General features: G+C 37.4%; 1 protein-coding gene across 2 annotated transcripts in view; it reads right to left on the reverse strand.

The window, feature by feature from the left end:
* The window catches only part of DNAH3 (dynein axonemal heavy chain 3), a 249,056-nt gene that overhangs the window by 103,175 nt on the left and 132,423 nt on the right, over positions 1–13,458 (reverse strand). The window lies entirely within an intron of this gene.

Below are 13,458 nucleotides of genomic sequence, written 5' to 3' on the forward strand. Positions count from 1 at the left end.
AAATATCTATGTCCCTACTTTCAACTTCTTTATATATATATACCCAGAGTAGAAGTGCTAAGTCATATGGTAATTCTACTTTTAATTTTGAGGAACTGAGAAACTATTTTCCATAGCAACTGTACCATTTTACATTTCATCAATGGTTCACAAGGGTTCCAGTTTCTTGACATCCTCGTCAATACTTGTTCTTTTTGATTGTTAATATTGTTAGTCCTGTTGTTGTTTGGATAGTATCCAACCTAATAGGTATGAGATGGTATCTCACTGTGGTTTTGATTTGCATTTTCCTAATAATTAGTGATGCTGAGCATCTTTCCATGTGCTTATAAACCATTTGTGCATCTTCTTTGGAAAAATGTCTATTTAAGACCTTTGACTATTATTTAGTCAGTTTGTTTTTGTGTTGTTAAATTTTAGGAATTCTCTATATATTCTGGATATTCATCCTTTATCATATATATGATTGGTAAAGATTTTCTCCCATTTGTGAGTCATCCTTTTAGTCTGTTAACAGAGTCTTTGATATTCATCCTTTATCATTTATATGATTTATAAAGATTTTCTGCCACTTGTGAGTTGTCTTTTTACTCTGTTGATAGAGTCTTTTGAAAACAGTAGTTTTCAATTTTCATGGACTCTATTTGTCTTTTTTTTCTTTTGTTGCTGTGCCTTTGGTGTCATATCCAAGAAATAATTTCCAAATAGCTCTCTACCTTAGATTTTCTTCTAGAAATTTTAAAGGTTTAGGGCTTCTCCAGTGGCTCAGCAGTAAAAAATCCATCTGTGATACAGAAGCCACAGGAGACCCTGGGTTCATTCCCTAGTTTGGGAAGACCTGATCAAGGAGGGCATGGCAACCCACTCCAGTATTTTTGCCTGGAGAATCCCACGGACAGGGAAGCCTGGCAGGCTACAGTCCATAGGGTTGGAAAGAGATACGACTGAAGTGACTGAACACACACAGTTCTTACGTTTAGGTCTTCCATTTGTTTTGAGTTAATTTTTGTACATAACATTAAGTAAAGGTCCAACTTCCTTTATTTCTAATTGGATATCCAGGTTTCCTGGCATCACTTGTTGAAAAGACTGTCCTAGGGACCTTCCTGGAAGTCCAGTGGTTAAGAATCAGTACTTTCACTGCAGAGGGCATGGGTTAGATCCCTGGTGGAGGAGCTAAAGGTCCTGCATGCCACGTGGTGCAGGCAAAAACAAAAAGAGGAAAAAAAGAAAAGAATGTCCTTTCCCCACTGAATGGTCTTAGCATCCTCGTGGAAAATCATTTGACAATACATGCATGTAATTATATCTAGACCTTCTACTCCATTACATTGGTGTATCACTTCAGTTCAGTTCAGTTGCTCAGTTGTATCCGACTCTTTGAGACCCCATGACCGTAGCACACCAGGCCTCCCTGTCCATCACCAATTCCCAGAGTTTACCCAAACAGTCAGTGATGCCATCCAATCATTTCATCCTCTGTCATCCCCTTCTCCTCCCCGCCTCAAACTTTCCCAGCATCAGAGTCTTTTCTCTTTTTTTGAATTAAATTTATTTATTTTAATTGGAGGTTAATTACTTTATAATATTGCATTGGTTTTGCCATACATCAACAAGAATCTGCCACGGGTGTACACGTGCTCCCCATCCTGAGCCCCCCTCCCACCCCCCTCCCTGTACCATCCCTTTGGGTCATCCCAGTGCACCAGCCCCAAGCATCCTGTATCCTGCATCGAACCTGCACTGGCGATTCATTTCTTATATGATATTATATATGTTTCAATGCCATTCTCCCAAATCATCCCACCCTCTCCCTCTCCCACATAGTCCAAAAGACTGTTCTATACATCTGTGTCTCTTTTGCTGTCTTACATACAGTGTTATCGTTACCATCTTTCTAAATTCCATATATATGCATTAGTATACTGTATTGGTGTTTTTCTTTCTGGCTTACTTCACTCTGTATCAGGGTCTTTTCAAATGAGTCAGCTCTTTGCATCAGGTGGCCAAAGTATTGCAGTTTCAGCTTCATCATCAGTCTTTCCAATGAACACCCAGGACTGATCTCCTTTAGGATGGACTGGTTGGATCTCCTTGCAGTCCAAGGGACTCTCAAGAGTCTTCTCCAACACCACAGTTCAAAAGCATCAATTCTTTGATGTTCAGCTTTATAGTCCAACTCTCACATCCATACATGACCACTGGGGAAACAATAGCCTTGACTAGACAGACCTTTGTTGACAAAGTGATGTCTCTGCTTTTTAGTATGATTTCTAGGTTGGTCATAACTTTCCTTCCAAAGAGTAAGCGTCTTTTAATTTCATGGCTGCAATCACCATCTGCAGTGATTTTGGAGCCCAGAAAAAATAAAGTCAGCCACTTTTTCCACTGTTTCCCCATCTATTTTCTATGAAGCGATGGGACCGGATGCCATGATGTTAGTTTTCTGAATGTTGAGTTTTAAGCCAACTTTTTCACTCTCCTCTTTCACTTTCATCAAGAGGCTTTTTTAGTTGTTCTTCACTTTCTGCCATAAGGGTGGTATCATCTGCATATCTGAGGTTATTGATATTCCTACCAGTAATCTTGATTCCGGCTTGTGCTTCATCTAGCCCAGCATTTCTCATGATGTACTCTGCATATAAATTAAATAAGCAGGGTGACAATATACAGCCTTGACGTACTCCTTTTCCTATTTGGAACCAGTCTGTTGTTCCATGTCCAGTTCTAACTGTTGCTTCCTGACCTGCATACAGGTTTATCAACAGGCAGGTCAGGTAGTGTGGTATTCCCATCTCTTTCAGAATTTTCCAGTTTATTGTGATCCACACAGTCAAAGGCTTTGGCATAGTCAATAAAGCAGAAATAGATGTTTTTCTGGAACTCTCTTGCTTTTTCAATGATCCAGCAGATGTTGGCAACTTGATCTCTGGTTTCTCTGCCTTTTCTAAAACCAGCTTAAACATCTGGAAATTCATGGTTCACGTATTGCTGAAGCCTGACTTGGAGAATTTTGAGCATTACTATACTAGTGTGTGAGATGAGTGCAATTGTGTGGTCGTTTGAGCTTTCTTTGGCATTGCCTTTCTTTGGGATTGGGATGAAAATTGACCTTTTCCAGTCTTGTGGCCACTGCTGAGTTTTCCAAATTTGCTGGCGTATTGAGTGCAGCACTTTCACAGCATCATCTTTCAGGATTTGAAATAGCTCCACTGGAATTCCATTACCTCCACTATCTTTGTTCGTAGTCATGCTTCCTAAGGCCCACTTGACTTCACATTCCAGGATGTCTGGCTCTAGGTCAGTGATCACACCATCGTGATTATCTGGGTCATGAAGATCTTTTTTGTACAGTTCTTCTGTATAATCTTGCCACCTCTTCTTACTATCTTCTGCTTCTGTTAGGTCCCTACCATTTCTGTCCTTTATTGTGCCCATCTTTGCATGAAATGTTCCCTTGGTATCTCTAATTTTCTTGAAGAGATCTCTAGTCTTTTCCATTCTATTGTTTTCCTCTAGTTCTTTGCATTGATCGCTGAGGAAGGCTTTCTTAAATCTTCTTGCTATTCTTTGGAACTCTGCATTCAAATGGGTATATCTTTCCTTTTCTCCTTTGCCTTTTGCTTCTCTTCTTTTCACAGCTATTTGTAAGATCTCCCCAGACAGCCATTCTCCTTTGCTTTTTTGCATTTCTTTTTCTTGGGGATGGTCTTGATTCCTGTCTCTTGTACAATGTCATGAACCTCCATCCATAGTTCATCAGGCACTCTGTCTATCAGATCTACTCCCTTAAATCTATTTCTCACTTCCACTGTATAGTTGTAAGGGATTTGATTGGGTCATACCTGAATGGTCTAGTGGTTTTCCCCACTTTCTTCAATTTAAGTCTGAATTTGGCAATAAGGATCTGAGCCACAGTCAGCTCCCGGTCTTGTTTTTGCTGACTGTACAGAAATGCAATAGAACTGCATTATTTTTGTGTTTGATTTTGTATCCTGCCTCTTTACTGAATTTGTTTATAACAGTTTCGTGTGTGTGTGCAGTCTTCAGGATTTAGTACATATTAGATCATATCACTTGCAAACAGATAAATTTACTTTTTCTTTTCTAATGTGAATACATAATTTTATTTCTTTTTCTTGCCTAATTACTCTGGCTAGGACTTCCAGTACTATGTTGAATAGAAGTAGTGAAAGCAAGCATCCTTTCCTTATTGCAGTTAAAATGGTAAAGTGTTTCACCACTGAGTGTTATATTCACTGTGAGGTGTTTGTATTTTACTTTTATTATGTTGAGGTAGTATTCTTTTATTCCTACCTTGTTCAATGTTGTTTATCATGATTTCATGAGTTTTGTCAAATGATTTTCTGCATTGAGACAATGTGTTTTTTCCTTTATTCTGTTAATTATATTTGTATTGCATGTATCACACATTGATTACTTTTCATACATTGAGACATCCTTGCACCACAGAAATTAATCATAGTTGGTTACAGTGTAGAATCCTTTAGATATGCTGATAAAATTGCCTTTCTGGCCTTTAGGGGAATTTCTTACACTAATGTTTATAAAGGATATTGGTCTATAACTTTCTTGTAGTGTCTCTGTCTGGCTTTGGTTTCAGAGTAATGCTTGTTTCATAGAATGAGTTAGGAAATGTTCTCTTTTAAACATTTTGGAAAAGTTTGAGCATGACTGATACTAACTCTTCCCTAAATGTCTGGTAGAATTCACCAATGAAGTAGTCAGATCCAGGATTTTTCTTTGTTGTGAGATTTTTTTTTTTTTTTTTTTTATCTTTTATTCCGGCGGGGCTGGCCTCTCCCCTGCGCGCGCCGCCACCCACACGCCGGGCATGGGCGCGGGCACGATCACCTGTTGTGAGATTTTTGATAACTGACCAATACCAGTCAGTGATCTATTCAGATTTCTTTGTGCTGCAGTCTTGGTAGATTTTGTGTCTTGGTAGGCATTTTTTTCCCCATTTCATTTAAGTAATCAAATTTGTTACCATAAAATTTTTCATAGTGCTCTCTTATAATCCTTTTTCTTTCTGTACAATGAGTAGTAATGTCTGCATTTTCATTTCTGATCTTAGCAATTTGAAGATAAAAACATGTTAAATGACCACAGGAACCAACTTGAAGGTGTCCCCAATTGTCAAAGCCATTTGAACAATAAAATAAATAATTATAGCGTTGGATTATAATTCATAGAACAAAATGAATATCCATGAATTCATATTTGATCACTAAATAATTGAATAAATAAGTAGGGAAGAATAGTTCTTCTTTACAGAAGAACTCTAATCTTTAAAAGAAATATAAATTTAAATAGGAAATTTACATTAGGAAATGCCACCCTAATAATTGCTGTAGATAAAATCTACCAATGGATGTTAAAATCAGTACATGAAAGTCTGAGGAGAAATAGGATATTTGCATAGCTTGAAATTATCTCCCATGATGTAATTATTAATCCCAAAGGGGGGAAAAAAAAAAAAACAGTAACATTACAGTGGAGAAATATAACTATGAACAAAGATAATTTTGACCAGAACCTTCAACAGGAATAAGATATGTTCACATTATGTACCCGCTGAAGATTTACTGAGGATACACCATCACTTCTGTGATATTATTACTAAAAATGCAAATCTTGATTTTGCTTATCTTTTCAAAAAACCAGCTCTAAGTTTCATTGATCTTTTCTATTTTTTAAGTCTCTATTTCATTTCTTTCTCTTCTGATCTTTAAGATTTCTTTGCTTCTGTTAACTTTGGGTTTTGTTATTCTTTTCCTGTTTCCTTTAGGTATAAGGTTAAGTTGTTTGAGATTCTTCTTGCTGTTGTTCTTGAGGTTTGTATCACTGTAAACTTCCCTCTTAGAACTGCTTCTGCTGCATCCCACAGATTATGGATTGTTGTGCTTGTTTTAAATTTCTTCCAGGTATTTTGTGATTTTCTCTTTAGTTTATTCAGTTATTCATTGGTTGTTTAATAGCATATTTTTTAGCCTCTGTACTTTTTGCAGTTTTTATTTTCTTGTAGCTGATTTCTAGTCTCATAGCATTGTGGTTGGAAAAGATATTTGATATGATTTTAATTTTCTTCAATTTACCAAGGCTTGTTTTGTGGCCTAGAATGTGATCTATCCCAGAGAATGCTTTGTGTGCAGCTGAAAATAATGTGTATTCTGCTGCTTTGGGGTGGAATGTTATATATATATATATATCTATTAGGTCCATCTAGCTTAATGTCATTTAAAGCCAGTCATTTAAATCTTGAGACAGACTCATTAATAAAAAAAGAGAGAAAGCTCAAATCAATAAAGTCAAAAATAAAAAAGGAGAAATTATAACCAACATCATGAAATACAAAGTAATTGCAGAGATTACTATGGACAAGTATATAACAAGAAGATGAACAATCTAGAAGAATTTAACAAATTCTTAGAGAGGTATAATCTCTCAAGACTGAACCTTGAGTAAATAGAAAATATGAACAGACCAATAATGAAACTAAATCAGTAATTTAAAAACTCTCAGAAAAGAAAAGTCCAAGACCACAGGGCTTCACAGGTGAGTTCTACCAAACATTTACAGAAGAGATAATATCTACCTTCTCAAATTATTCCAAACAATTGCAGAGGAAGGAATACTTTTGAGCTCATTCTATGAGGCCAGCATCACCCTGATACCAAAACCAGACAAAAATATCACACAAAAACAGACACATAGATCAATGGAACAGGATAGGAAGCCCAGAAGTAATCTATGCACTTACGGTCAATTAATCTATGACAAAAGAGGTAAAAATATACAGTGGAGAAAACACAGTCTCTTCAGTAAGTGGTCCTGGGAAAACAGGACAACTATATGTAAAAGAATAAAATCAGAACATTTCCTCACACTATATATAAACAATAAACTCAAAATGAATTAAAACCTAAATGTGAGACTATAAACCATAAAACTCCTAGAAGAAAACAACAGAACACTCTTTGACATAAATCATAGCAATATTTTGATTTTTCCCCTAAGGCAAAGGAAACAAGTTGGCTAAACAGTTGGGACCTAATTAACCTTAAAATCTTTTCCATATCAAAGGATGCAATGGAGAAAATGATAAGACAATCTACTGAACTGGAGAAAATATTTGCAAATGATATGACTAATAAGGGAGTTAATATCTAAAATATATAAAAACAAGTCATACAACTCAACATCAATAAACAACCTGATTAAAAATGGGCAGAAGATCTGAATAGACATTTTTGCAAATAATACATACAGATGACCAATCAGCACATGAGAAGATGCTCAATATAGTTAATCATCAGAGAAATGTAAATTAAAACTACAATCAGTTAACACCTCACACCTGTCAGAATGGTTTTCATCAAAAAGACCAAGTATCTAATGTGGCAAGGATTAGATGGAGATTAGTGGATTAGTGGAGATTAGTGGGAATTAGTGGAGATTAGTGGGATTTAGTGGTAGCTCAAGCAGGCTTCCCTGGTGGTTCAGAGGTTAAAGCGTCTGCTTGCAATGTGGGAGACCTGGGTTCGATTCCTGGGTGGGGAAGATCCCCTGGAGAAGGAAATGGAAATCCATTCCAGCACTCTTGCCTGGAAAATTCCATGGATGGAGGAGCCTGGTAGGCTACAGTCCATGGGGTCGCAAAAAGTCGGACACAACTGAGTAATTTCACTGGTGATCAGCTAACTGGTACTCCAGGTGAGCCTTACTCACCATGCACTAAAACCACTTTCCAATATAGGTTGCTGTATTTGGAATAAAAATTAAAAGACAAATGTGAGGCAATTTCTGTGTAGAACCCTGTAGTGGAGATTAGTGGGATTAGTGGAGAAAAGGGAAACTTTGTACACTGTTAGTGGGTATGTTTATTGGTGCAGCCACTGTGGGAAATAGTATGGAGGTTCCTCAAAAAACTAAAAATAGAACTACCATATGATCCAGGGTTTACTCCTGGATATATATCTGAGAAAAATGAAACACAAATTCAAAATGATACGTGCTCTCAATGTTCATAGCAGCATTACTTACAATAGCCAAGATATGGAAGCAACCTAAGTCTTTATCCACCGATGAATTGCTAAATAAGACTATATATACATATATGTATGCATATACACATACACACACACACAATGGAATACTACTTGGTCATAAAAATGAGTGAAGTTTTGCCATTTACAACAACATAGATGGACTTGGAGGTTATTATTTTTAGTAGAATAAGTCAGACAAAAAGACAAATACTGTATGTTATTTCTTATCTAAAGCTATAACAAACTAGTGAAAAGATATGGACTTACAGATACAGAAAACAAACTAGTGGTTGCCAGTGGGAAGAGGGACATGGGAGGAGCACGACAGTGGCTGGTGTTTAAGAGCTTTGGACTGCTATGTATAAAACAGATAAATTACAATGATATATTGTACAACACAGGAAATATAGCCAATGTTTTAAAACAACGTTAAATGAAATATAATCTTTAAAAATTGTGAATCACTAAGCTGTACACCTGAAACATATAATAATACAAATCAACTATACTTCAATTTTTAAAAAAAATCACAATCTTAGTCTAATTATGACAAAATTAGGAAAACTGGCAAGATTGCTGGAAGAAATATCAATAACCTCAGATATGCGGATGACACCACCCTTATGGCAGAAAGCGAGGAGGAACTAAAGAGCCTCTTGATAAAGGTGAAAGAGGAGAGTGAAAAAGCTGGCTTAAAACTCAACATTCAAAAACCTAAGATCATGGCATCTGGTCCCATCATTTCATGGCAAATAGATGGGGAAACAATGGAAACAATGACAGACTTTATTTTCTTGGGCTCCAAAATCACTGCAGATGATGACTGCAGCCATGAAATTAAAAGACACTTGCTCCTTGAAAGAAAAGCTATGACCAACCTAGACAGCATATTAAAAAGCAGAGACATTACTTTGCCAACAAAGGTCCATCTAGTCAAGCCTGTGGTTTTTGCAGTAGTCATTATGGATTTGAGAGTTGGATCATAAAGAAGGCTGAGTACTGAAGAAATGATGTTTTTGAACTATGGTTCTGGATAAGACTCTTGATAGTCCCTTGGAATGCAAGGAGATCCAACCAGTTAATCCTAGAGGAAATCAACCCTGAATATGTACTGGAAGGACTGATGCTGAAGCTGAAGCTCCAAAACTTTGGCCACCTTATGAGAAGAGCTGACTCTTCTCATCAAGGAAAAGACCTTGATGCTGGGAAAGATTGAAGACAGGAGAAGGGGATGACAGAGGACAAGATGGTTGGATGGCATCACTGACTTAATGGACATGAGTTTGAGCAAGCTCAGGGAGATGGTGAAGGACAGGGAAGCCTGGTATGCTGCAGTCTGTGGGGCTGCAAAGAGTCGGACATGAGTGAGCAACTGAACAACAACAACAGGCAAACGTAAATTGAGAAATATTAAGAAACATAATGGAGAAGGCGATGGCACCCCACTTCAGTACTCTTGCCTGGAAAATCCCATGGATGGAGGAGGCTGGTAGGCTGCAGTCCATGGGGTCGTGAAGAGTGGGACACCATTTAGTGACTTTACTTTCACTTTTCACTTTCATGCATTGGAGAAGGAAATGGCAACTCACTCCAGTGTTCTTGCCTGGAGAATCCCAGGGATGGCGGAGCCTGGTGGGCTGCCGTCTCTGGGGTCGCACAGAGTCGGACACGACTGAAGCGACTTAGCAGCAGTAGCAGCAGCAAGAAACATAACTGGGCAGTATTCACCAAATGACAAGGTTATGAATATCAGGAAAGGCAGAAGAACTATCATAGCTTGTAGGAGACCAAGAAGATACAACAATTTTAAGTATAATGTGGCATTTTGAATTGGATCTTGGAACATAAAAATTTGTGGAAAAATGTGAAATTCAGATAAAATGCATAAAATAGTATAGTATCAATGTTAATTTCCTTATTATGATAATTGTTCCTTGGTTATATAAGATGTTAACATTAAAGAAATCTAAGTAAAGAGCATATGTAATTCTACATTCTTTGGTAAGTTTTCTTTAAATCTAAAATTATTTCAAAATAAAAGCTAAAGTTGTATTCAGTGTTCCTTATCTCAAGTTTTTGCTAATCATAGCTACCATGTTCTTGCATTTTAACATTGACAGTGTTAAATGTTATAGTTCCAAAATCAAATTTAACCCTATGCCCCAGTTTTGTTTTTTTTTTTTGGCAACATCAAGAACTTTGTTTGGCATTCGGAATCTAGTTCTCTGACCAGGGATGGAATCTGGGCCCTCTGCACCAGGAGCATGAATTCTTAACCACTGGACCACCAGGGAAATCCCTAGTCCCCAGTTTTTAGCAGTTGTGTGTATTTCAGCACTCCTGAGAGGATTCACAGTTATAGATTCAGGAAGACAAGAGTTGAGGCTACATAGGACTGTAGACAATAAATCCATTTCTCATGCTGGTGCCTTCTTTCCTGGAGGAAATACTATATAAGGACAGTGAAAGGAGCTTGGGAAAGTATGAAAAATTTACAAATAAAAATACAAATATATAATGTATGTAACTCATGTGCTTCTACAAATACTGTCTGTAATTTTAATTTTAATATTTGGTTAAAGAGAGTCTCTGGCTCAACTATTTCCAATTTACTCTTTTTAGAAAATCTACACCTATATGCCTCTGGAAGAAATGGGCTGAGAAAATATGTACACGGAGTAGAAGCTGTAGGAAGATTCACCATCATTTTGAATTATGTGTTATCTTGAGAAAGAAATGGCATCCAATTGAATGCAGAGTTCCAAAGAATAGCAAGGACAAATAAGAAAGCCTTCCTCAGTGATCAGTGCAAAGAAATAGAGGAAAATAATATAATGGAAAAGACTAGAGATCTCTTCAAGAAAATTAGAGATACCAAGGGAACATTTCATGCAAAGATGGGCAAAATAAAGGACAGAAACAGTAGGGACCTAACAGAAACAGAAGATATTAAGAAGACATGGCAAGAATTCACAGAAGAACTGTATAAAAAAGATCTTCACGACCAAGATAATCACAATGGTGTGATCACTCACCTAGAGCCAGACATCCTGGAATGTGAAGTCAAGTGAGCCTTAGGAAGCATGACTACGAACAAAGCTAGTGGAGGTGATGGAATTCCAGCTGAGCTATTTCAAATCTTAAAAGATAATGCTGTGAAAGTGCTGCACTCAATATGCCAGCAAATTTGGAAAACTCAGCAGTGGCCACAGGACTGGAAAAGGTCAGTTTTCATTTCAATCCCAAAGAAAGGCAATGCCAAAGAATGCTCAAACTACTGCACAATTGCACTCATCTCACACGCTTTGTAAAGTAATGCTCAAAATTCTCCAAGTAATTCTCCAAGTAATTCTCCAAGCCAGGATTCAGCAATACATGAACTGTGAACTTCCAGATGCTCAAGCTGGTTTTAGAAAAGGCAGAGGAACCAGAGATCAAATTGCCAACATCCGTTGGATCATTGAAAAAGCAAAAGAGTTCCAGAAAAACACCTATTTCTGCTTTATTAACTATGCCAAAGCCTTTGACTGTGTGGATCACAACTACTTGTGGAAATTCTGAAAGAGATGGGAATACCAGACCACCTGACCTGCCTCTTGAGAAATCTGTATGCAGGTCAGGAAGCAACAGTTAGAACTGGACATGGAACAACAGACTATTTCAAAATAGGAAAAGGAGTACGTCAAGGCTGTATATTGTCTCCCTGCTTATTTAACTTGTATGTAGAGTACATTATGAGAAACACTAGGCTGGGTGAAGCACAAGCTGGAATCAAGATTGCCAGGAGAAATATCAATAACCTCAGATATGCAGATGATATCACCCTTATGGCAGAAAGTGAAGAAGAACTAAAGAGCCTCTTGTTGAAAGTGAAAGAGGAGAGTGAAAAAGTTGGCTTAAAACTCAACATTCAGAAAACTAACATCATGGCATCTGGTACCATCACTTCATGGCAAATAGATGGGGAAACAGTGGAAACAGTATCAGACTTTATTTTTCTGGGCTCCAAAATCACTGCAGATGGTGACTGCAGCCATAAAATTATAAGACACTTACTCCTTGGAAGATAAGTTATGACCAAACTAGACAGCATATTAAAAAGCAGAAATATTACTTTGTCAACAGAGATCCATCTAGTCAAAGCTAATGCTTTTCCAGTAGTCATGTATGGATGTGAAAGTTGGACTATAAAGAAAGCTGAGCATTGAAGAATTGATGCTTTTGAACTGTGGTGTTGGAGAAGACTCTTAAGAGTCCCTTGGACTGCAAGGAGATCAATCCAGTCCATCCTATAGGAAATCAGTCCTGAATATTCATTGGAAGGACTGATACTGAAGCTGAAACTCCAATACTTCAGCCACTAGATGCAAAGATCTGACTCATTTGAAAAGACCCTGATGCTGGGAAAGATTGAAGGTGGGAGGAGAAGGGGATGACAGAGGATGAGATGGTTGGATGGCATCACTAACTTGATGGACATGAGTTTGAGCAAGCTGGGAGTTGGTGATGGACAGGGAAGCCTGACGTGCTGCAGTCTATGTGGTCACAAAGAATCAGACACGACTGAGCAGCTAAACTGTCTGATGACTCAGTAGTTCCACTCCTAGATATATACTGAAAAAAAACAAAAACACTAATTCAAAAAGATACATGCACCCAATATTCATAGCCACATTATTCATAATAGCCAAGATATAAAAGCAACCTAAGTGTTCATCAAAAGATGAATGGATGAAGATGTGGTATACATACATAATGGAATAATATACAACCATACACAAGAATGAAATTCTGCAATTTGCAGCTTTATGGATGGACTGGGAAGGCATTATGCTAAAGTGAAATAAGTTGACAGAGAAAGATAATACTGTATGATATCACTTATATGTGGATGCTAAGGTGGGAGGAGAAGGGGATGACAGAGGCTGAGTTGGTTGGATCGCATCACCAACTCAATGGACATGATTTGAGTAAACTCCAGGAGTTGGTGATAGACAGGGAGGCCTGGAGTGCTGCAGTCCATGGGGTCGCAAGGAGTCGGACACATGAACTGAACTGAAAAGTTCTCCAAATTAACATATATTCTGTCATTTCCAGTAGAATTCTGTGAAATATGATTTGTGTGAGACAGCTATAGAGAACTTCTCCAGGACATTTAAAACAATGATTCATTTAAACCAGTGGTTCTCCATGTCCTGGAGTAGTTCCATAGTTTTGGAGACTAAAATGATCAGTTTTCTTATAGTGTATGTATTTGTTTTGTGAATTCAGATTTTTTGTAATGTAAATTTTTTAACTTGGGGACAACTTCTTATTTTACTCTTTTCAGAATCTTTTTTCTGACACACATTTACACATGCCATCTAAATTCATTTTCCTCCAGGCT

The sequence above is a fragment of the Bos taurus genome, chromosome 25 (assembly GCF_002263795.3).
Source record: "Bos taurus isolate L1 Dominette 01449 registration number 42190680 breed Hereford chromosome 25, ARS-UCD2.0, whole genome shotgun sequence".
Lineage (NCBI taxonomy): Eukaryota > Metazoa > Chordata > Mammalia > Artiodactyla > Bovidae > Bos > Bos taurus.